The following is a 24,069-nucleotide window of genomic DNA, read 5'->3' as shown; positions in this document are numbered from 1 at the left end:
GCTTTCTGCAGCCCTTCTCAGTAAACAGAGCCTTGCTGGATAAATGATCACTTGAAGCATCTGTTCTAAGTTATATGTGCCTCAGTAACTTCTTGGTGTTTGGTTGTTTTGCGGGGGAATGAATATTTTCACTTTTTATTTTTCCTCAAAGACAGAGGGAGAGATGGGGATGTTGGGTGAGCACATCCCAAACACCTGTGGTGCTTTCTAAACTCCATTCTCTCCCTGACAGATTGTAATATTGTAGAGCCTGTCATCCCTTTAAGGGGTACCCTATTCTCTCTCAACCCCAAACCTCACCCAGAGTCAGCTGCTTGACTGAGAGAGTGTATCTTATCCCTCAGGTGTTTTAGACAGGAAAAAGTGTTTGAGAAAAATTAGTATTTCTGAGAGGATTTTTATTTCCAGAAATAGGGGTGTATCCCATCACCAAATATCATATGCTAGTCAATCAAGATACTGTTATGCATCTTTAATCAGTTGTGGCTTCCAAATAATTCATATTTGAATATTTAGGTGAGCAGGCAAGGTCTTTGCAGAGTTTGTTTTGAGCACGGACTGGATGACTTTGCTTAAAGGTCACCCCGAGAACTGTGGTCAGGCAAGAAAGCTTCAAGTCTCTACTCCTGGACCATGGTAGAAAGAAGAGGCTGTCAGGGCAATTTCTCTTTTTTTTTTTTTTTTGCAGTACATGGGCCTCTCACTGTTGTGGCCTCTCCCATTGCGGAGCACAGGCTCCGGATGCGCAGGCTCAGCGGCCATGGCTTACGGGCCCAGCCGCTCCGCGGCATGTGGGATCTTCCCGGACCGGGGCACGAACCCGTGTCCCCTGCATCGGCAGGCGGACTTTAAACCACTGCGCCACCAGGGAAGCCCAGGAAATTTCTCTTTTGAACCCACTTTTGAACATTTTGTTTTCATCTAAAAGGTTGTTTGTGATGGCACCAAATCCCGGCAATCATGAGAGAGCTTATGTCCTACTGTCAGATTCACCACTTTGAATAATGATCTATCAGCTTTGGAGATTTGCACTTCTGAGATGAGAGCCAGCTGTGGGCAGAAGGAACCTCCTCCACCCCATGTTCCAACATTCCCACAGAAATTAATATGCTTTTAGTTGAGCCAGCTCAGACACAGAGGAGTCAACACTGGAGCATTTATCTGAAAAGGAAACCCCTCCCCAAATCCTGATGCGTCTTGAAAAAGCCTCTAAAAATCTAGACATGGTTGCTGTGTAAAGGCCTGCACACGAAATGCGGGTGGAAGGTTGATGGTCCAGACTTGAAGAGCCTAAATCCATTTGTGGTTTTTGCTGAACTTTGATCTGGCTCCCTGACATATGGCATCATTCCTGGTCCCGTATAGGAGACAGACTCCATCTGTGGGAGAAAGCAGGCAGGGCCAGCTTCTTGGAGGAGGTGGCAGTTCCTGGATGCAATTCAGTATCTCCAGAACATAAGACACATTAAGGGGTAGGAAAGCACTTCTAGACATTTCCTTTTTGGGCTTTTGTTCCTTAAATCTCTTAAGTTTGATTCACCTCCACTTATAAAACTTACAAAGAAGGATAATTTAGATTCAGTGAAGACATTTTTTTCCCATCACTTTTCTCCTTCAAATGGGAAATAAAGTAGCTTCGGGAGACATTTGAAGCAGGCTATCAGGACTTGTCCCCCACCTACTGCGTCCCACTTGTGTCCTATACCTATGGAGTGCTATGTGGAAAAGGCCTTCTATTTTCTATGTAACTGAAACAAAAGGAAAGGAAAGGAAAACAACCCAACTGCCAATTCCATTTCAGTCAACAGAACTTGAGAAGTCAAGGTTTGAGTAATACTTGGCTGAGTAAATCCGTGCCCACACACCAAGCTGGAGGACGGTGGGGAGATGGAGTAAAAGTGAGGCATGAACCTCAAAATCCAGTCAGTATTCCCGCTTTGCACCTGCCCCTTGGTCAAGGACAGTCTCTCTCCTGGGCCTTTCTTTCCGCCTGCCCTAGTGAGGCCAGCTTCTGGCTCTGCCTGTGACTAGGTGGCTGGAGAGTTACTCACCTAGCCTCAGCATCTTCATCTACGAAGAAATGACTTCACGGGGCTGCTGTGGGAAATAAAGAGGACAGTGAGTGTGACGGTCTCAGCACAGTGACTGCACTAAATAAAGGCTCAACAAAACATCAGTGCCTACGTCCTTAGGAACATTCGCTAGTAAAGGAGACTGTAAACCTGGGGTACCAGAACACATGATACGTAGCAGCAATGATAATTGATCTCATGAACATTTTAATATACAGACACAGATAAATTCTGTGATGACTAAGAGATGGGCTGGAAGATTAGAAGTGGAGATTGTTTGTATTTTCAAACAAAAAGGTAGATCCTGAAAAAGTAAATCCTGGGCAAGAATGCAATGGATCATTACACGGATGGGCTGTGAGCATCTAGAAGAGGAAGCAGCGTTACGGGAATCTGCAAGTGCTGGTTAAGGTCACGTGTATCTAGTATGCAGTCCCTCATGGTTTTTTTAAAAGCCAAAATGGGCAGAATGGAAAAATGATTACTTCAAAGGTTAGAAATGTTTTATTTGACCAGAGGGGGAGACTTGAATTCAAGCCTTTGAGACCAGCATGCTTTTTAAATTTTTTTTTTGGAGTGTAGTTGATTTACAGTGCTGTGTTAGTTTCAGGTGTACAGCAAAGTGAATCTGTTATACGTAAACATATAGCCACTCTTTTTTTAGAGTCTTTTCCCATATAGGCCATTACAGGCTTTCTTTTTTTTTTTTAAATGTATGTATACATGTATGTGTGTCTTTAATTCTGGGAAAGGATTATAATGGGTTATTAATTTTTTTTTTTGGTGGTACACGGGCCTCTCACTGCTGTGTCCTCTCCCGTTGTGGAGCACAGGCTCTGGCCGCGCAGGCCCAGTGGCCATGGCTCACGGGCCCCACCACTCAGCGGCATGTGGGATCCTCCCGGACCGGGGCACAAACCCGCGTCCCCTGCATCGGCAGGCGGACTCCCAACCACTGCGCCACCAGGGAAGCGGAAGCCCTGGGTTATTAATTTTAAACTCCATGAAGACAGGCAGTGTTCCTGGTTCCTAGAACAGTACCTGTGACAAATGACTATTTGTTGAATTAATTAATTAATTAATTAATTAATTAATGTGTAATGAATCAGTAAGCAAATACCCACCCAACCACTGCTGGGAAAAGCTGGGGAGTAAACAGAATGAGGTTTTATTTTTAGTTGTTAGGTTTGTTTTTGGCAACACATATTCCATGCTTTAGCTGGGTTTCTTTGGGAGAATTTGTGTGTGTGCACTGCAAACGGCTGTCTGTTCTATGAAATTGTGTGTGTTCTTTGTGGAGTGACTGTGTTTCCGGGAGACTCAGACCTGAGATGCTGAGGACTTTGGGAAGTTTATGGAGTATGTCCTTCACTTTGTGGGGAAGAATCTCTACCAACAAGCTGGTCTACACTTGGGCATATGTAAAAATGACCAACCCCTAACATACTGAAGTTAGACTAGTATTATTAGCAATCACTAGGTGTCCTTGGGCCTCGAGGGAACAGTAAGGCAATGGAGACCCTCACTGTCAACCCTACTGAGAGAAAGTGCTCTTTGTCTTGGGATGGAGAGCTGGGCCATAGAAGGAGGCCTCTCTCGGCCTCTCTCTGTCTCTGTCTCTCTCTCTGTCTTCCTTTTTCTCAGGGACCTTGAGGTAAAAGTCTGCACTCCAGAAAGAAGGGAGGAGAGCTGGATTTTGTGACATGGTGGCAAGCCAGGAGACAGGAAAGGGGACCGAGTAGGAACTTGTGGGCTCGACTATTAAGCAAATTTAACTATTAAACAAGGTCATTATAAAGTACTTCCCATAAAGTATTTCCATGACTAGTCAGGCTTTTGGAAAATGAATCCAGCAGATCGTGATAATCTCAGTCACTCAGCTGGGTGATTGGGTTGTGAAAAAGTATTGAATGTTTTTCGAAGTTAAAGGTCCTATGCCGGGCTTTCCTGGTGGCTCAGTGGTTGGGAGTCCGCCTGCCGATGCGGGGGATGCGAGTTCGTGTACCGGTCCGGGAGGATCCCACGTGCCGCAGAGCGGCTGGGCCCGTGAGCCATGGCCACTGAGCCTGCGCGTCCGGAGCCTGTGCTCCGCAGCGGGAGAGGCCGCAGCAGTGAGAGACCCACAGAAGTCCTATGCCACTTGAATTTCCTTTCTCACCATAAATCTCTCCTTTGCTGTCAGTGACTCTCAGGTTAAAGAGCCTTGATTTTCGTCATCTTTTATCGTGTCTACGTTGCCCCCCTTGTTAAGAGAACAGAATTATGTCTCCCAGGTCTTCCTTTACTTGCCCCAATAAGTGGACAATTCTGTTGTAGATAATATGGAAAAGGAAAGCAATAGGATCTGATACATCTTAATAAAGGACCGATTGTCTGTGCCAGGCACTTTGCGTATCTTATTGTATTCGTTCTTCTTGGCAATTGTGCCACATGAATGTCATTAACTCCATTTTACAGAGGTGAAAATCAAGGCACAGAAAGGCTAAGTTGCTTGCCTAGCCTCACCTAGGGAATGAAAAACAACCCAGGCATTGAACCTAGAATTACCTGGCTCCAGAATTCCTGCTCTTTCTTTCATGACCCCTCCCTGTGCTAGACTTCTGGGCACTTTTCCACGTTCTCTGGATAGATATACAGATGTGCAGGTGGCATCAGTGTTACCAAATCAGGTTTGTTTGCCCGATGCACAGCAAACCCAAATCTGAGATACTGAGGTTTGCGGTAAAGAGAGGGTTTATTCCCAAGGCAGCCAAGCAAGCACATGAGAGAACAAGTCTCAGATCTGCTTCCCCAAAGGTGAGGGGCTTGAGACATTTATGGGATAGAGAAGCAGGATGGTCTTAGTGGTGGGGAAAAGTGATGGGGGTAGGGAAAAGGTGAAGTTAATCGGTGTTCTGTGCAGCCTTATCTGAGTTACAGGCTTCTTCATGGGATGTAGGTTAAAAAATGGAGGCATTTAGCATGATATGAGGGTGGAGTTTTGGGCCCTCTGACATCAAAAGGTCATTCTCTGGATACCTGAGCAGGCCCAGTTTTAGGGTCTCAAAAAGTCTTAGTCAGCTCAGGCTGGAACTAGACACAGCCGACTCTAAGTTCCTGGGAAACAACTCTGGCAAACATCTTATTGTTTAGGCTATGTGAAGCTTGGAGGGTGTGCAATTTGTAACAAAATAATTAACGCAAGTAATTAACGGGAGCTTGCTCAGTGAAGGCAGGATACAAGCAGAGGGATTTTTTTTAAACATCTTTATTGGAGTATAATTGCTTTACAATGGTGTGTTAGTTTCTGCTGTATAACAAAGTGAATCAGCTATACATATACATATGTCCCCATATCTCCTCCCTCTTGCGTCTCCCTCCCACCCTCCCTATCCCACCCCTCTAGGTGGTCACAAAGCACCGAGCTGATCTCCCTGTGCTATGCGGCTGCTTCCCACTAGCTACCTATTTTACATTTGGTAGTATATATATGTCCATGCCACTCTCTCACTTCATCCCAGTTTACCCTTCCCCCTCCCCGTGTCAAGCAGAGGGATTTTTAACAAACTTTAAAATAAGCTCAAGAATTTCTGTTAGTCGCCAGTTTCTGTTAACCCTATGAGCACGGTTTCATCAGGAGCAGGACAGATGTGTAGACCTGTAGGTAGCATGTGGGATTGGGGTGCAATCTTGGTGAATAATCTCTTGCCCTTTTTCTGATTCTGCCTGCCCCCAGCTTCCCCAGCCCCGTCAACAATCTCTTGACACTGAAAGAAGTCACAACAAGGTATCTGTCACTTGAGATCAAACCAGTGATCCATCCAGCTCAGTTTCCTGCCTCTTGAGTTTGGCTGAGTCATGACACTTGAGCAGGAGGCAGAACGCTGGGCAGCCCCCAAGGCGAGCAAACAATATTGCTGGTGTAAGTGGGATGAAAACATCCCAGCCGACCCCAGACCCGTGTGTGCCCCAAAGCAGCAGATTTAATGAACCAAGTGGCCAGGTGAGGTCACAGACCAAATTCCAGGCATGTTTTGCCTACCCCGGCTTGAAGGGCCTCCTTGCATCTCTCTGTCAGATTTATAGATACATCTGAATCTCATTTTTAAAATTCCAGACTCTGGGCTTTGATATATTTCTTTCTAATACTTTTCTGCTGTGGCCTGAACACTTGCATCTCCCTTGCAATTAAGATTAACAGAAGAGGAAAATTTAAAATGATCTTTAAAATTATTTTAATAACATTTATAAAGTTGGTGTCTTAGGGTACACCAAGAGAAGTGGTAATTTGTTTTGAAATGTTTTCTTACTTCACATGGAGTTGGTTTATATCCACTACCCTGACTTTCATATTATCTTTAAATTATTTCCCTAGCTCTTAAGCATGCTGACTGCTTCTACAAGCCATGGAGATTATATGTGCTAACCCGGGCCTTGTTCACCAACAAGGCAAATCAAAGTGCCCTTTCAGTGGCTGGGCTGGCAGATTCTAGGTCAGATGTTGGAAGGGCCCTGAGTCCCAGGAGGCTCTCAGCTCTGGTTCTGAGAATGATGCCCTGGCAAGTGGAACTGGAAGAGTCTTGAGCCAAGTGCCAAGTCAGACGTGGGGGCTTGTGTGGCTATGGAAGGGCCAGACTCCAAAGCCCCAAGGCTGTGGGGATGAAAGGTTCATGCCTCAGGTCTCTAAGGTAACCAGGCAGCGGTTGCCCCCTTGTGTCTGCAGTGGTTCCCCCATGATGGACACCAGGCTGAGCTGTATACACACCAGAGACTCTTGCAATGTGTGTGTCTCACGAGGCCAGAAAACTTGATACCGATGTTGCCATGGTGGGATCACGTCTTTTTTTCCCCTGACTTTCCCCTTACTTCTTTCTTGTCTAGTATGTGAATTTGGGTTTATTTATTTCACATCTTTTTTCGCTCATTTTTTCCTTTTCTTTGTGTGGCTGAATTAAGTCTGGCCACAAGAGTTATGCAGAATTAGCCAAAAAAAGAGCAATACCCCCCTTTCCTCTTTTTCCTTCTTGCCTTTTCCAGGAACATAAAAGATGCATCATGACTAGAACTTTTCTTAGATGACCAGAGTCCCAATACAATGGCCGAACTTCCGAGGGATCCTCGGAATGATTCCATGTTCCGGCACTTCTTGGAGAGTCGATACCATGCTCCCAGACTATCATGGCCTGTGTATCTGGAATGTGAGCCCAGTGGTAGCCCAGCTGGTTGAGGAGAAGAAGATTCGTGTTAGGAGTGGTTGTCAAGAGTTCAAGTTGATTACATTGGCACTTTTCTTCGGAAAGTTGCAAAGCACTGACATTAGAATATCCTCCCTGTTAATTAAGGGTTTTCACAGAACAGGGTTAAAGAACATTAATGAGCATCACAGCACCCTGGCTGCTGAATTAATGACTGAGTGAAGGAGTCCCACAGCCTGGGCTTATTGGCCATTAGGCATCTCTGAGCTGGCAGGAGGGGCAAACTGACAAAAATCACTGTGGAAATGATTGAGTTTCTCAAACAGCCTGTGTTATTTTAATTAGATCGGGATATGGAGAACATGGTGCATTGATAAACTGGAGAAATAATGAAGGTTGTTTCTTCTCCCCTCAGCTCTCTCCACCCCCTTCAAATGAAGCAATTATTTCCCTGACCTCAGGAACTGCATTTCAAAGAGGTCTGAAGACAGGCTTAGGCCTGCTGCTCTGGTGAATTCTGTGGTACCCAATTACTGACCTCTGGAGTCAGCATTCCGAAGATTAGAGTCATTGGGAGTTTGCTTCACAGACTTACTTCTAATAATATACCTTCCGTGCAGACACCATTAACCTGCCTTTTCCAGTTAGCCAGTAAGGTTTGTCTAGGGGTGAAATTGTTATCAGCTCTCAGGGGGTCAGGCCCCCAGCTCTAATGAGAAACAGAGGCATCTGCAAGAGAAAGTAATAAAAGCGCCCAGCGAGTAAATGCTGCCAGGGAGGAAGGCAAGGTGAGAAGTCATTCGAAGTCTAGGGACCTACAGGCCCAGTACCCCTTTGGTGCTGAAAGAATCCCAGATCATTCAGTCTCCCCAGCATCTGAAAGCTAGCCCTGATTTTCCCTGCCAGTTCTGTTCCTATAAGCTGGGCAGGTGATATTGTTGATACAGAGCTGATGGAAAAGTTCCTGAGGACACAGTGAATCTAACCCCCGGTCCCTATGCAATGTGCCACCCTTGGGAGGATTGAGAGGATAGTCACCTGTTTTCTGTAGGGCTTAAATCCCTCAGGGAACATCCACTGACCAAGGCTGATCTCAGACATAACTGCTGTTCTCTCCCTGGTGCCAGACTAGCCAAGAAGGCAGGCAGGTAGCCCGGCAAAAGCACAGGGTGTGAGAACATCTGGGAGAGTGGAGTGTGAGCTGTGGAAGCACAGGGGAGGGTCAGGGATGGGGTGATGGTGGGAGAAAGCCTCTGGAAGCACCCATCTGAAGGAAGAGCAGAGCTGGTCACAAGGGGAGAAAGAAGTGTCCAGGTAGGGGGCAGAGTGTGACGGCAGGAGTGAAGGGAGACAGAGGGGGCTCTTCCAGGGTGGACACGGTGACTCCTTGGTATTTAACACATAGTATATTTACATGACACATAGTAGGTGCTCAATAAATGCTGGCTGGATGAATTATTGAAGAAAGGGGGTAGGGGCTGTGTCTGGAGAGGGGCCTCAGTGGCCACCTTTCACAATCTGGGCTTTACCCTAAGACACTTGGAAGCTGCTGAAAGGTCGTGAAGCTGATTCTGTTGCTCCTTGGACATCCCAAAGTTTCCTTCTTCCTCTGGGCTCTCTGTGTCCCTCCCCCTTCCCTTTCTCTCTATCCCTCAGCTTTTTCTACTTCTCTGTCCTTCCCTAGGCCCCCGCCCCACCTGGAGGGGAAGTGTCAGACCCCCAGGTCCTGTGGTTTGGGGGAATGCCCCAGGTTGTTTACATTCTCCAGCCAAGCCCCTTGAAGACAATCCTCTTTCCTATAGTGTTGCTTTGATATGTTCTGACGCTCAGGACCTTTATTCAACATTATATGATTTTTACACCTGTTCTCTTTCCATTTACCACTTGTCCAAATATCCCAAGTCGTTCAGGGTGGTGTATTAGGGCAGTAGGATTAGTGAGAACATTTCTCAAAGCTGTCACTAATGTGGGTAGGTCAGTTTTACTTCACCTACTCATTTTATAATGAAAGCAATGTTTCAAAGTTGTTTTTTTTGTTGTTGTTGTCAAAGTTGTTTTTGACTTCATTGCAGGGCTTTGTTCTCTTTCCAGTGATCAAGAGTCTATTCTTGTCACCTTTACAGCATTCATACCACATTTCTTCCATCTCTTAGGCTCCAAAAATCTCTAAGACTTAGAGGATGATTTTCCAACTGTGCCCCCAAACACGGGAGTTGGTCTGAGAGGATGAGGTGGGGCTGAGGAAGGCAGGCTACAGGCCCTCGTGCCCTGCTTCAACCACAGTGACTGGGCATCACTCAGGTGTTGCCCTCAGCATGAGATCCCACTGGAATCGAGGGTTCCACAGTTGAGCAAAACTTGAGAACCCCTGCTCAAGAGAGTAGCTGGAGCCTGACTGCCTGGAAATGCGCAAGGAGCCACTATAAGTCAGTGCCACCAAGAGTGCATGGCCTGCAGCCATTGATCTGGAGGAAAAGTACTCACGAGGCTGGGAGCCTTGGAGTCACTGTGGCTGCTCTTGAAGGACCTGGAATCATTTGTCACTTTTCTTTTGGGAATCCTTAAGACAAACTACCTAAGAGAGTTAAGAGATGAATCAAACAGAGGGAGGCATCCAGCATTTATTGATATCATCTAATTATCAGGCCCTGTGCTTTCTGTGAGTTACCTCACTTCCCTCTTTTAGAAACTGTAGGAAGAAGGTTTGGGGAAGATGAGAAACATTGATTCTAAGTCCAAGTAGTCCCTAATGGAGCTCAGATGAGCCAGAAACAAAGTGACCCTATATTCCTTAATTTGCAGTGACTGAATTGGAACAGTCAAGTGAGAAGCAATGTCTCCAAATGCTCTAACTTGTCCTTAGTAGGATCATTCATAGTAGTCACCATGAAACTATGTCATGCACATACTAGAATTGCGGGTCTCAGACTTTCATCCATAAATATCACCTGGTAGCCTGATAAAAATAAACTTTCAGTTGCCACCTGCAGAGATATTGATTCAGTAGTTTTGGACCGGGGTCCAAGAATCGACATTTTATTATGCAAGTGAGAATCACTTTTAGACTATACTGCTAGGAAGGCAAAGTAACCATCCTTAAATTTGGGACCTGGCTTTCCAAGTTCATTTGCATCAGGAAAAGGTATGGCTGCTAATTAATTTGAAAACTGAGGTCACTGGATTGATCCACTTTTGGTTATTCTGCATTAAGTGTGGCTGGACTTCTTCAAGATGACCCAGTATCATCTGCATTTATATTAGTGTAAAAGAAATGTTCTTCTTTCTTTTTTCTTGTAGTTTTCTTATAGCTGCAATCTCTGCTGATAAGTAGCTAAACATTCCTTTATAGCTGATTGTTTTGTGAAGTTATCTGTGTCCATACAACTAAATCAGTCTTGTAAACACAGTTCCCAAATCAATAAGCCTGGAGACCCTCTGGGCAGACTCTTTCCTCACCATAACCAGAGCACTCCCACCCTTGTGCCTTTGTTCATTTCTTTGGCAGACGATGCCTTATTCACCCTGTCAAATCCTATAGATGCTCAAAGGGTTATTGCAAATGTCACATCCTCCTAAAGAATTTCTTGATTTGCTGCTTCTACTTCCCTTGTCTTGCAATGTCAAATGTGATTTCTACCATTTTTGAATCCACAAAACTTGTGATTACAATCTTTAGTGGGACATATTTTTTCTTCCTTTTTATCTTCTGTTTTCATTGCTCTGTTAAATTACTAAAAATGCTTATTGCAATACTTACTGCAATACTGTTGAGGTATACACAGTCAAGAGTGAAGCCTCAGATTAACAGGTACACACTACTATATATAAAATAAATAAACCATAGGGACCTACTGTATCACTTTGCTGTACACCAGAAACTAACACAACGTTACAAATCAACTATACTTCAATTAAAAAAAAAGAGTGAAGTGTCAGGCTTCTGCATCTGTCCCACTCATTACTACAAACCTTTGAAAATATATCTGTAATATACATCTCTCTACATACTCAGCCCTTCCTCTTAAACACACAGACATACTGCACTTTTTCTGGAAGGTTTAATCTATATTAAAGTAGGCTTCTGTCTGCTGCTCTAGCACATTCCAGTAGAATTCCAAAGAATGTTCAGTCCATCCTTTAATTTGGATTTAAACAATGTGATGCCACCTATGGGTGCATTCATGAGTGGATTTCCTAGCCTCTCCATCTTGTCCTGATCTCTCTTTTTTTTTTTTTTTTTGCGGTTCGCAGGCCTCTCACTGCTGTGGCCTCTCCCGTTGCGGAGCACAGGCTCTGGACGCGCAGGCCCAGTGGCCATGGCTCACGGGCCCAGCCGCTCCACGGCATGTGGGATCTTCCCGGACCAGGGCACGAACCCGCGTCCCCAGCATCGGCAGGTGGACTGTCAACCACTGCGCCACCAGGGAAGCCCATCCTGATCTCTTTGAGGGCACAAGGCATTCATTCTAGGCTCTCCCAGTGTCCCCACATACATATTCTCACAGATGGAGGTGGCAGTGCCACCTGGACTCTCTCCTCTCCTCCTCAGTCCTTTGACTCATTACCCCTCTCACCCAGGCATAGGCAAACCTTTCTGTGAAGGGCCAGACAGTAAATATTAGGCTTTGTGGGTCATACAGACTCGTTGGAACTAGTCAACGGGAAAGCAGCCCTAGGTAGTATATAAACGAAAGGGCCTGTCTGAGTCCCAGTCAAACTGATTTATGGACACTGAAATTAGAATTTCATTCTTTTATTTTTTTCCCCAGCCATTCAGAAATGTGAAAACTTTTCTCAGCTTGTGTGCCATACAAAAACAGGAAGCAGACCCATCTGGCCTAAGGATCATAGGAACCGACCCCTGCCCTCCCTCAAACTTCACTTACTTTTGTAGGTAGCTCTTGATGAAGTTGCTAGTGACTTTCTATCCCCTTTAAGGGTCGGGTAGGGATATGGATCTTCCGATTCTGAGGCCAGAGGAGGGAAGGCAGAAGGATCCTCAAGTTATTCTGACCTTCAAGTAAACATCTGAAATGTAAAAATAAAACCAAAAACAAGACTCTCTTTCTTCTTATAGCGCTAAAAGAGTATATCCTTCCTAATCCTGAATTAAAGCATCATCATTTACTGTATATATTTTATTCTACTTTCTTCCCATTTGACTAGTTCCCTGCAAATAAGGGCTTTAAAACTCTATTTTAGTGCCTCTGCATCATCCATGGAATGCTTCGTACAAATTCAGTAGTCAAACCTTTTGAAATGATTTGCTCTCAAGAATTTCTATCAACCCTGACTTTCTCAACCAACTCCCTTTATCCTCATTCTACCTATTTCTATGCCTTTCTGCTACTCCTCATATAAACCAGCAAATAGAAAACAACCAGAATAGGACTTCAAAAAATTTTTTCCAAAAGTGGACTATCTTGGAAATCAAACAAAAATAGGGTAGCTTTAAGGGAAGACATATTTATCTCTCTGGACACAGTTTTACTTTTTAAATCACAAGGCCCCTCTCCCTGGGGATAGAGGATACACACCTTTTTCACGTGCTATCCTTTGATAAATCTAAATGTAGTGGGTTTGTGCAGGCTTTCTACAAAGTTCAATACTCTTGGCCACTCACATGAAGATGGAAATAAGATTCTGCCTGTGCTTGGGTTGAATGTATCTTACCTCTGTGGCCAAGTCTAAAGTTGCTCTAACCCCCATCTCCACCCCATTCCTGCCTTCCCTGCTTCTCTTGAAAGCAAATGTAGAATTTGTAGTAGACACTGTGTCTTTTACATATTATTAATGTCTAAGTTTTAGAGATCACAGAGAAACATACATTGGTCAAAATGGCAGCTGGGAGCAGAATGGTCGGAGAGAAACTTCTTCCAAAGAGCTCAAACATATCTTTAACTCTGGAATCTAAGCTCACACATCGAGGTCTTCAATTTACAAACTTTTCCCCTGGTCAAAAGAAAAAAAATGTCTAACAAACCTAAAGCATACTCAGTAGCCATATTAAAGTTCTCATAACTCATTTATAGGAAGCAAAGTAAACATGCCTATCTCTTTGTATTTTAGTTCCTTAGCAGAGAGCTCTAATTCAGCTGGCCTCACATCAGCATGGGTGTTTTCCCCAAACACTCAAGATCCTCCTGCTCGTGTGATCTTTTGTTTCATTTTTTTGAAATGGATACACGATTCTCTCTCCTCTGTACAGCTACATATGGGGCCTACACTGACATTTTCAAAACGTGCTCTGCTATCACTGGCAGCATGATGACCTACTGCTCATAAGCCAGAGAGTAAACGCATGCTGTATTTACCTAGGAAGAGCCTTTCAAGGGTACATTTTCAAGGACTCATGGACCCATTTTAAAAGATGAGTTTCAGTTCTTCTGACACAATATCATACGGTTAAGAGCAGGAGTTGGCAGACTTCAGCAGTGCTTGCTTGGCTCATGAGCTAAGAATGTTTTTTAACATTTTAAAATTATTTGAAGAAATCAAAAGGAGAATAGTATTTAGTAATCTCTGAAAATTATATAAAATTCACATTTCAGTGTCCATAAATAAAGTTTTATTGGATCACAGACATGTTTATTTATTCTGTATTATATATAGTTTCTTTTGCCTACATCGGCAGAGCTGAATCCTTGAGCAGATGGCTGCTGTTTGACCTGCAAAGCCCTTCGCCGGAAGTTTGCTGAACCGTGGTTTAGAGCGTGGGCTTTGGATCAGACTTTCTTGGTTTGAGTTCTGGCTCTGCCTCTTACAGTTTGAAACCTATAAGTTTTCTTGTCTATAAAATGCCATCTGCTTCATCGTTTTCTCGTGAGAATGAAATGGATTTCCTGAGATTCTCCACTCCCTCTGTTTTATGTATTTATGTATTTATTTATTTAAATCTCCAATCCCCCTATATGTCACTGTTCCAGTTGGAAGAATTCTACTCTTTCCTGATCAAGGCCCAAGTTTTCAAATAAGATACTTTGCAAGGTTGTGTATTTTGCTGGTGTTTGGATTCAGCAAACAACAGTATCAATCTTTTGGGTTGCTTCTCCATCAGTTCACTCTAAGATGGTAAGAAGCACTTTTACCATTCACAGAAAAGCCATGCATTTTCTTCCATTCCAGGAGGTGAGAATTCTAGGTTTGAGCATGTGTTTTGTAGCTTTAATTCATCCTGAGCATTCGGAAGCAACCTTGTAAGCCTGTGGTCTTGGCATTCCTCCCCTGGGGCAGCGACTTCCCAGTTCCTGAGGCTTCACCTGCTGTAGGTGTGCTGTCTGGGTGACCACAGGCACTGGTTTGATCAGGTTCTTGAGTGCTTGTCTAAACTGATTCCCAGCCCTGCCCCAACACAGATGGGGGCCTCACCGCTTTGTGCCCATCTCAGTGTGATAACCATGCTTCTTTCATCATGTTCTTTGGTACTAAGTTATCAGTTGTTGTTGCTTGCTTGAACACAGTAGAAATTCAGTCTGATAAAGAAAGAAGCACTTGGAAGGATGCTAGGTGGAAAATTACATTGTTGGAAGAAATAAAGAGCTGCCTTATCAGACCTCGAGAAGGAGCCAGTGAAGTTGTGTGGATTTGAGAGCACAGAACTCTTTTTAAGATGCTGTTGTTAGGTGACTCACCCCAATTACTGTCTCCCCTATGACTTGGCATGACATGCAGGGATCTGGGAAAGCAAACTTAATGGGCCACTCACGTGGTCAAGAGGGAGGGTCTTGTTGAAATCCCTCCAGAATCACACTGACTGGATAGGAATGTCTCACTCCCACCTTTAATGTTTTCGGTGGTGATGGTGGATGGGATGGGTGGGTGGAGGGAGATAGATACTAAATTTTCTCTAAACCTAAGTTTCCCAAACTATAAAATCCTGATAATTATACTCATTTTGCCCTGTGGTAAAGATTAATGAAATAATATATAGAAAGTGTTCTATACCACGCTTGGCACACAGTGAGCATGCAATGACTGGTGATGATTATCTTAATTATTGTTCTCTGTGTCAATTCCCTTTATACAACGTTTTCCCATCAAAAGCTGTGCTCTCAGAACCCATGACTCATAATCTAGAGCCCCATTCCTGTTTCCAGTCACAAGCCACAGTAGAAATTGCACTCAAGGGTAAAGGGATTAGATCCATGAAATAATTTATTACTCTTTAAAACAAAGTGTTTAGGTCACTGATAAGGCTGTCTGTAGACCAGGTCAATAGCTGTTTTCTGACCTATTTCTGTTAGGTCAAAATCTCTCTTAGGACAAGGCTGGGTCTTACTCAGCTTTTTAAGTTTAATTTAACTGATAATTACTGAGCATCTACCATAGGCAAAGCTCTATGGGAGTGGGGAGAGAGTGGTATTAAGGGAATTCTGTAAGAGTGAAGACATTGCCCCTTTTTTACAAAACAATCTCAATGTGAGAAGAGGAGAGTTAACCTAAAGCAACTGGAAGGCAGCTGAATCTGGGAGGTGTTACTGTGCTGCAGAGACTGGTTAAAGATTTCAGTAAAGTCTGTAGTTCTCTCTGAATACAATATTACTGAGAAGATGCTACTGTGCTGTGTCTGTTGACGTAAATCAGTCTAAGTGTATTTTACTAATGTAGCTTGAGTGTATTTACCAGCCAAACTGTGGGTGAACAAATGACACCTGATTAGTTGCCTATCCATGCATTTTACAATATAGAGATTTCGCATGTCTGAGGAGTCATGACTCAGCCTCCATCCTATGAATCACTTTAGAGAACAGGAATAAGTTAAGAGGTAAACATACATGCGGGAGAGATTCATCTCTAGTCTTTTCCCCCATGTTCATTCCCAAGGATATTTATTGGCTCTAAAAAATGTGAAATATGAGAGCATTTGGTTTATCTTTGTACTCTAAAAACGAAGCTTGCTCTGCACAAGTCTAGTATTTCCCAACAATATTATATGGTTTAGATTAAATTTATTCATCCCTTCATATATATATATATATATATATATATATATATACACACACACACACACACACACACACACACACACACACACACACACACACATAATCTCTGGGGAATTACTGAAGACCTCCCTTTTGTGGCACCAGTTAAAATATCACTTTAAAAATAATTAAAATAATTTTTTTACCAATGAAATGATTATGGATATTTATTGTAATGTTTTTTTGAGGGAGTTCATGCACTTCTAGTATAAAATAATAGTAGATATCATTTTTTGAACATCTTATAAAAGGTATTTTGGTTATCTATTACTGTGTAAAAAACTGCGCCAAAAGTTACTAGTTTAAAATAATAATTTGTTTTGCTTATGGTTTTGGGGGTCCAGACTCTGGGAAAGTCTTGGCTGGGTGGTTTGTGTCTGTTCCACATGGTGCCAGCTGGGGCAACTGAGGCTGTGCGTCCCACTTCCAAGATGGCTTCTTCACTCACGTATCTGAGACTTCAAGTGCTCCTTGAATTCTCTCTCTCCACATGGCATTTCATCCTTCAGGGCCTTTCCAGGTGAGTTGGGCTTCTCTCAGCATGGTGGTTTCAGAGTATTGTACTTCTTACTTGGTAGCTGACTTCTACGAGGCAGAAGTGAATATTACCAGGCCACTTAAGGGCTATGACCAGACAGGTACAACATCACTTTCTCCATATCCTCTTGGTCAAAGCAGATCCAGGGTCTGCCTGGACTCAAGGGAGTGGGGAAATACACTCCATCTCCTGATGGAGGAGGGCAAATTCACATTGCAGAGGAGTACATGAGATGGGAGCCATCTTTGGAAAATATGATTTGCCACACTAGGACATATTTAAAATCCTTTCCATGGATTGCATTCATTTGAGCCTTTCAACAACCCCATTATGAAATAGTGACTATTATCACTGCCATTTTGCAGATGACCAAGCTCTGTCCCATGGTGCTAAGTAACCAGCCCAAACAGTACACAGCTGATGAGTGGTATATCTTGTTTAAACAATGAGTAATCTGATTCCTGGTCTCTTTACCACTATATTTTCTTGCTGATCACACAAGAAACATCAAATCTGGGCCCATACATATTCTTCTATGAACAAGATTTAGCAGTTGTTTTAAAACCTCTTCTTTGTGCGTAAGACAAAAAGTGTGCACAGAGAGTACTGTAGTACATATCCTTGTAAATGTGTTGTTGACTCATTTTATGTATTGAGTACAAAATGACCTGTTGGGTTAAAAGATAAACATATATTTGCAAATTTGATAAATTCTGCCAAATACCATTCTGTAGACTCTTGTCAATGTATAATCTTCCATCAATGTATGAGAGGTTTGTTTTCCATCTCTTTGCCAACACTGCAATTTAAACCTCTTTGATCTTTGCCAAAAAAGTCAGTGAAATATGGTATATCGCAGTAATTTAATGAGCATTTCTCTTATCATGGGTGATGCTGTTCACCCATTTCCTTTTCTGTGAACCACCTATCTCTTCTTTTTTTTTTTTTTGGTTTTTTGAATTTCATTTTATTTTATTTTTGTACAGCAAGTTCTTAGTAGTTATCTATTTTATACACATTAGTGTATATATGTCAATCCCAAACTCCCAAATGACCCCACCACCCTCCCACCCCCTGCCTTCCCCCCTTGTTGTTTGTTGTTTGTTCTCTACATCTGTGTCTCTATTTCTGCCTTGCAAACCGGTTCATCTGCACCAGTTTTCTAGATCCCACATATATGCATTAATATACAGTATATGTTTTACTCTTTCTGACATGCTTCACTCTGTATGACAGTCTCTAGGTCCATCCACGCCTCTACAAATGTCCCAGTTTCATTACTTTTTATGGCTGAGTAATATTCCATTTTATATATGTACTACATCTTCTCCATCCATTCATCTGTCAGTGGGGATTTAGGTTGCTTCCATGTCCTGGCTATTGTAAATAGTGCTGCAATGAACACTGGGGTGCATGTGTCTTTTTGAATTATGGTTTTCGCTGGGTATATATGCTCAGTAGTGGGATTGCTGGGTCATACGGTAATTTTATTTTGAGTTTTTTAAGGACCCTCCATACTGTTCTCCATAGTGGCTGTATCAATTTACATTCCCACCAACAGTGCAAGAGGCTTCTCTTTTCTCCACACCCTCTCCAGCATTTATTGTTTGTAGATTTTTTATGATGGCCATTCTGACCAGTGTGAGGTGATACCTCATTGTGGTTTTGATTTGCATTTCTCTAATGATTAGTGATGTTGAGCATCCTTTCATGTGTTTGTTGGCAATCTGTATATCTTCTTTGGAGAAATGTCTATTTAGGTCTTCTGCCCATTTTTGGATTGGGTTGTTTGCTTTTTTAATATTGAGCTGCATGAAATGTTTGTATATTTTGGAGATTAATCGTTTGTCCATTGATTCATTTGCAAATATTTTCTCCATTCTGAGTGTTGTCTTTTCATCTTGGTTATGGTTTCTTTTGCTGTGAAAAAACTTTTGAGTTTCATTAGGTCCCAATTGTTTATTTTTGTTTTTATTTCCATTACTCTAGGAGGTGGGTCAAAGAAGATCTTGCTGTGATTTATGTCAAAGAGTGTTTTTCCTCTGTTTTCCTCTAAGAGTTTTATAGTGTCTGGTCTTACATTTAGGTCTCTACTCCATTTTGAGGTTATTTTTGTGTATGGTATTAGGGAGTGTTCTAATTTCATTCTTTTACACGTAGCTGTCAGTTTTCCCTGAACCACTTATTGAAGAGACTGTCTTTTCTTCATTCTATATCCTTGCCTCATTTGTCATAGATTATTTGACCATAGGTACGTGGGTTTATCTCTGGGCTTTCTATCCCGTTCCACTGATCCATATTTCAGTTTTTGTGCCAGTACAATATTGTCTTGATTACTGTAGCTTTGTAGGATAGTCTCGAGTCAGGGAGTCTGATTCCTCCAGCTCCGTTTTTTTCCCTCAAGACTGCCTTGGCTATTTAGGGTCTTTTATGTCTCCAGACAAATATTAAGATTTTTTGTTCTAGTTCTTTAAAAAATGCCATTGGTAATTTGATAGGGATTGCATTGAATCTGTACATTGCTTTGGGTAGTATAGTTATGTTCACAATATTGATTTTTCCAATCCAAAAACATGGTATATCTCTCCATCTGTTTTTGTCCTCTTTGATTTCTTTCATCAGTGTCTTATAGTTTTCTGAGTACAGGTCTTTAACCTCCTTAGGTAGGTTTATTCCTAGGTACTTTATTCTTTTTGTTGCAGTGGTGAATGTGATTGTTTCCTTAATTTCTCTTTCTGATCTTTTGTTGTTAGTGTATAGGAATGCAAGAGATTTCTGTACATTATTTTTGTATCCGGCAACTTTACCAAATTCATTGAGTAGCTCTAGTAGTTTTCTGGTGGCATCTTTAGGATTCTCTATGTATAGTATCATGTCATCTGCAAACAGTGACAGTTTTACTTGTTCTTTTCCAATTTGTATTCCTTTTATTTCTTTTTCTTTTCTGATTGCCGTGGCTAGGTCTTCCAAAACTATGTTGAATAAGAGTGGCGAGAGTGGACCTCCTTGTCTTGTTCCTGATTTTAGAGGAAATCCTTTCAGTTTTTCACCATTGAGAATGATGTTTGCTGTAGGTTTGTTATATATGGCCTTTATTATGTTGAGGTAGTTTCCCTCTATGCCCACTTTCTGGAGAGTTTTTAATCATAAATAGGTGTTGAATTTTGTCAAAAGCTTTTCTGCATCTATTGAGATGATCATATGGTTTTTATTCTTTAATTTGTTAATAAGGTGTATCACATTGATTGATTTGCATATACTGAAGAATCCTTGCATCCCTGGGATAAATCCCACTTGATCCTATTGTATGATCCTTTTAATGTGTTGTTAGATTCTGTTTGCCAGTATTTTGTTGAGGATTTTTGCATCCATATTCATCAGTGATATTGGTCTGTAATTTTCTTTTTTTGTAATATCTTTGTCTGGTTTTGATATCAGGGTGATGGTGGCCTTGTAGAATGAGTTTGGGAGTGTGCCTTCCTCTGCAATTTTTTGGAAGAGTTTGAGAAGCATAGGTGTTAGCTCTTCTCTAAATGTTTGATAGAATTCACCCTGAAGCCATCTGGTCGTGGACTTTTGTTCGTTGGGAGATTTTAAATCACAGTTTCAATTTCATTACTTCTGATTGGTCTATTCATATTTTCTATTTCTTCCTGGTTCAATCTTGGAAGGTTATACCTTTCTAAGAACTTGTCCATTTCTTCCAGCTTGTCCATTTATTGGCATAGAGTTGCTTGTAGTAGTCTTTTATGATGCTTTGTATTTCTGTGGTGTCCACTGTAACTTTTCCTTTTTCCTTTTTAATTTTATTGATTTGAGTCCTCTCCCTCTTTTTCTTGATGAATCTGGCTAAAGATTTATCAATTTTGTGTATCTTCTCAAAGAGCCAGCTATTAGTTTTATTGATCTTTGCTATTGTTTTCTTCATTTCTATTTTAATTATTTCTGTTCTGATCTTTATGATTTCTTTCCTTCTACTGACTTTGGGTTTTGTTGTTCTTCTTTCTCTAGTTCCTTTGGGTGTAAGTTTTTATTGTTTATTTGAGATGTTTCTTGTTTCTTGAGGTAAGCTTGTATTGCTATAAACTTCCCTTTAAAATGGCTTTTGCTGCAGCCCATAGGTTTTGGATTGTTGTGTTTTCATTGTCATTTGTCTCTAGGTTTGTTTTTGTTTTTGTTTTTGATTTCCTCTTTGACTTCTTCAGTGAATGCATGGTTATTTAGTAACATATTGTTTAGCCTCCATGTGTTTGTGTTTTTTTTTACATTTTTCCCCGAATTTATTTCTAATCTCATAGTGTTCTGACTGGAAGAGATGCTTGATTGGATTTCAGGTTTCTTAAGTTTACCAAGGCTTGATTTGTGATCCAAGAGGTGATCTATCCTGGAGAATGTTCTGTGTGCACTTGAGAAGAAAATGTAATCTGCTGCTTTCAGATGAACTGTTCTATAAATATCAATTAAATCTATCTGGTCTGTTGTGTCATTTAAAGCTTGTGTTTCCTTATTAATTTTCTGTCTGGATGTTTTGTCCATCGGTGTAAGTGAGGTGTAAGTCCTCCACTATTACTGTGTTACTTTTGACTTCCTCTTTTATAGGTGTTAGCATTTGCCTTATGTATTGATGTGTTCCTATGTTGGGTGCATATATATTTATAATTGTTATATCTTCTTCTTGGCTTGATCCCTTGATCATTATGCAGTGTCCTTCCTTGTCTCTTGTAACATTCTTTATTTTAGTCTATTTTATCTGATATGAGTATTGTTACTACAGCTTTCTTTTGATTTCCATTTGCATGGAATATCTTTTTCTATCCCCTCACTTTCATTCTGTATGTGTCCCTAGGTCTGAGTGGGTCTCTTGTAGCCAACATATATATGGGTCTTGTTTTTGTACCCATTCAGTTACCCTGTGTCTTTTGGTTGGATCATTTAATCCATTCACATTTAACGTAATTATCGATATTTATGTTTTGTTACCATTTTCTGAATTGCTTTGTGTTTGTTTTTGTAGGTCCTTTCCTTCTCTTGTGTTTCCCACTTATAGAAGTTCCTTTAGCATTTGTTGTAGAGCTGGTTTGGGGATGTTGAATTCTCTTAACTTTTGCTTGTCTGTAAAGCTTTTCATTTATTCATTGTTTCTGAATGAGACCCTTGTGGGTATAGTAATCTTGGTTGTAAGTTCTTCCCTTTCATCACTTTAAATATATAATGCCACTCTCTTCTGGCTTTTAGAGTTTCTGCTGAGAAATCAGCTGTTAACCTTATGGGAGTTCCCTTGTATGTTATTTTTCATTTTTCCCTTGTTGCTTTTAATAATTTTTCTTTGTCTTTAATTTTTGTCAATTTGATTACTGTGTGGCTTGGTGTGTTTCTTTTTGGGTTTATCCTGTCTGGGACTCTCTGCTCCTCCTGGACTTGGGTGGCTATTTCCTTTCCCATGTTAGGGAAGTTTTCTACTATAATCTCTTCAAATATTTTTTCGGGTCCTTTCTCTCTCTCTTCTCCTTCTGGGACCCTATAATGCGAATATTGGTGTGTTAAATGTTGTCCCAGAGGTCTCATAGGCTGTCTTCATTTTTTTTTCATTCTTTCCTCTTCATTCCTTTCCATGGCAATGAATCCCACCATTCTGTTTTCCCGGTCACTTATCCGATCGTCTGCCTCAGTTATTCTGCTATTGATTCCTTCTAGTGTATTTTTCATTTCAGTTATTGTATTGCTCATCTCTGTTTGTTCTTTAATTCTTCTCGGTGTTTGTTAAACATTTCTTTTTTTTTTTTTTTTTTTTTTTTTTGCGGTATGCGGGCCTCTCACTGTTGTGGCCTCCCCCACTGTGGAGCACAGGCTCCGGACGCGCAGGCTCCGGACGCACAGGCTCAGAGGCCATGGCTCACGGGCCCAGCCGCTCTGCGGCATATGGGATCCTCCCAGACCGGGGCACGAACCCGTATCCCCTGCATCGGCAGGCGGACTCTCAACCACTTGCGCCACCAGGGAGGCCCTGTTAAACATTTCTTGCATCTTCTCGACCTGTGCCTCCTTTCTGTTTTCAAGGTCCTAGATCATCTTCACTATCATTATTCTGAATTCTTTTTCTGGAATGTTGCCTATCTCCACTGCATTTTGTTGTTTTTCTGGGGTTTTATCTTGTTCCTTTATCTGGTACATAGTCCTCTGCCTTTTCATTTTGCTTATCTTTCTGTGAACATGGTTTCTGTTCCACAGACTGCAGGATTCTAGTTCTTCTTACTTCTGCTGTCTGCCCTCCTTTGGATGAGGCTATCTAAGAGTCTTGTGCAAGCTTCCTGATGTGAGGGACTGGTGGTGGGTAGAGCTGGGTGTTGCTCTGGTGGGCAGAGCCCAGTAAAACTTTAATCCACTTGTATGCTGATGGGTGGGACTAAGTTCCCTCCCTGATGGTTGTTTGGCCTGAGGCGACCCAGCACTGGAGGCTACAGGCTCTTTGGTAGGGCTAATAGTGGATTCCAGGAGGGCTCATGCCAAGGAGTGTTTCCCAAAACTGCTGCCAGTGTCCTTGTCCCCATCGTGAGCCACAGCCACCCCTGCCTCTGCAGGAGACCCTGAATCTGTAGCCAGTAGGTCTGGGTTCAGTCTCCTATGGGGTCACTGCTCCTTCCCACTGTGTCCTGATGCACACACTATTTTGTGTGTGCCCTCCAAGAGTGCAGTCTCTGTTTTCCCCAGTCCTGTCAATGTCCTGCTAGCCTTCAAAGTCTGATTCTCTGATCCTCCTTCCGTTGCTGGACCCCCAGGTTGGGAAGCCTGACATGGGGCTCAGAACCTTCACTCCAGTGGGTGGACTTCTGTGGTATAATTGTTCTCCAGTTTGAGTCACCCACCCAGCAGTTATGGGATTTGATTTTATTATGATTGTACCCCTCCTCCCACCTCATTGCAGCTTCTCCTTTGTCTTTGGATGTGGGGTGTCTTTTTTGGTGAGTTCCAGTGCCTTCCTGTAGATGATTGTTCAGCAGTTAGTTGTGATTCTGGTGTTCTCACAAGAGGGAGTGAGAGCATGTCCTTCTACTCCTTCATCTTGAACCAGTCTCCATCCATTTTTTCTTAGTGTTACCAATATTTTTTTATTGGAATATATATATATATATATATATATATATATATATATATATATATATATATTTATATTTATATCACTTCCAATAACACTTTATATATTAAGAAAATTAGCATTTTGTCTGCAAATATTTGCTAGCTTTTGCATGTGACTTTGCTTTGTTTATGGTGTTTTGTTATGCAGAATTAAAAAAAATATGTAG

Source organism: Mesoplodon densirostris, chromosome 6, assembly GCF_025265405.1.
Source record: "Mesoplodon densirostris isolate mMesDen1 chromosome 6, mMesDen1 primary haplotype, whole genome shotgun sequence".
NCBI lineage: Eukaryota > Metazoa > Chordata > Mammalia > Artiodactyla > Ziphiidae > Mesoplodon > Mesoplodon densirostris.
Note: the sequence above shows the minus strand (reverse complement) of the source record.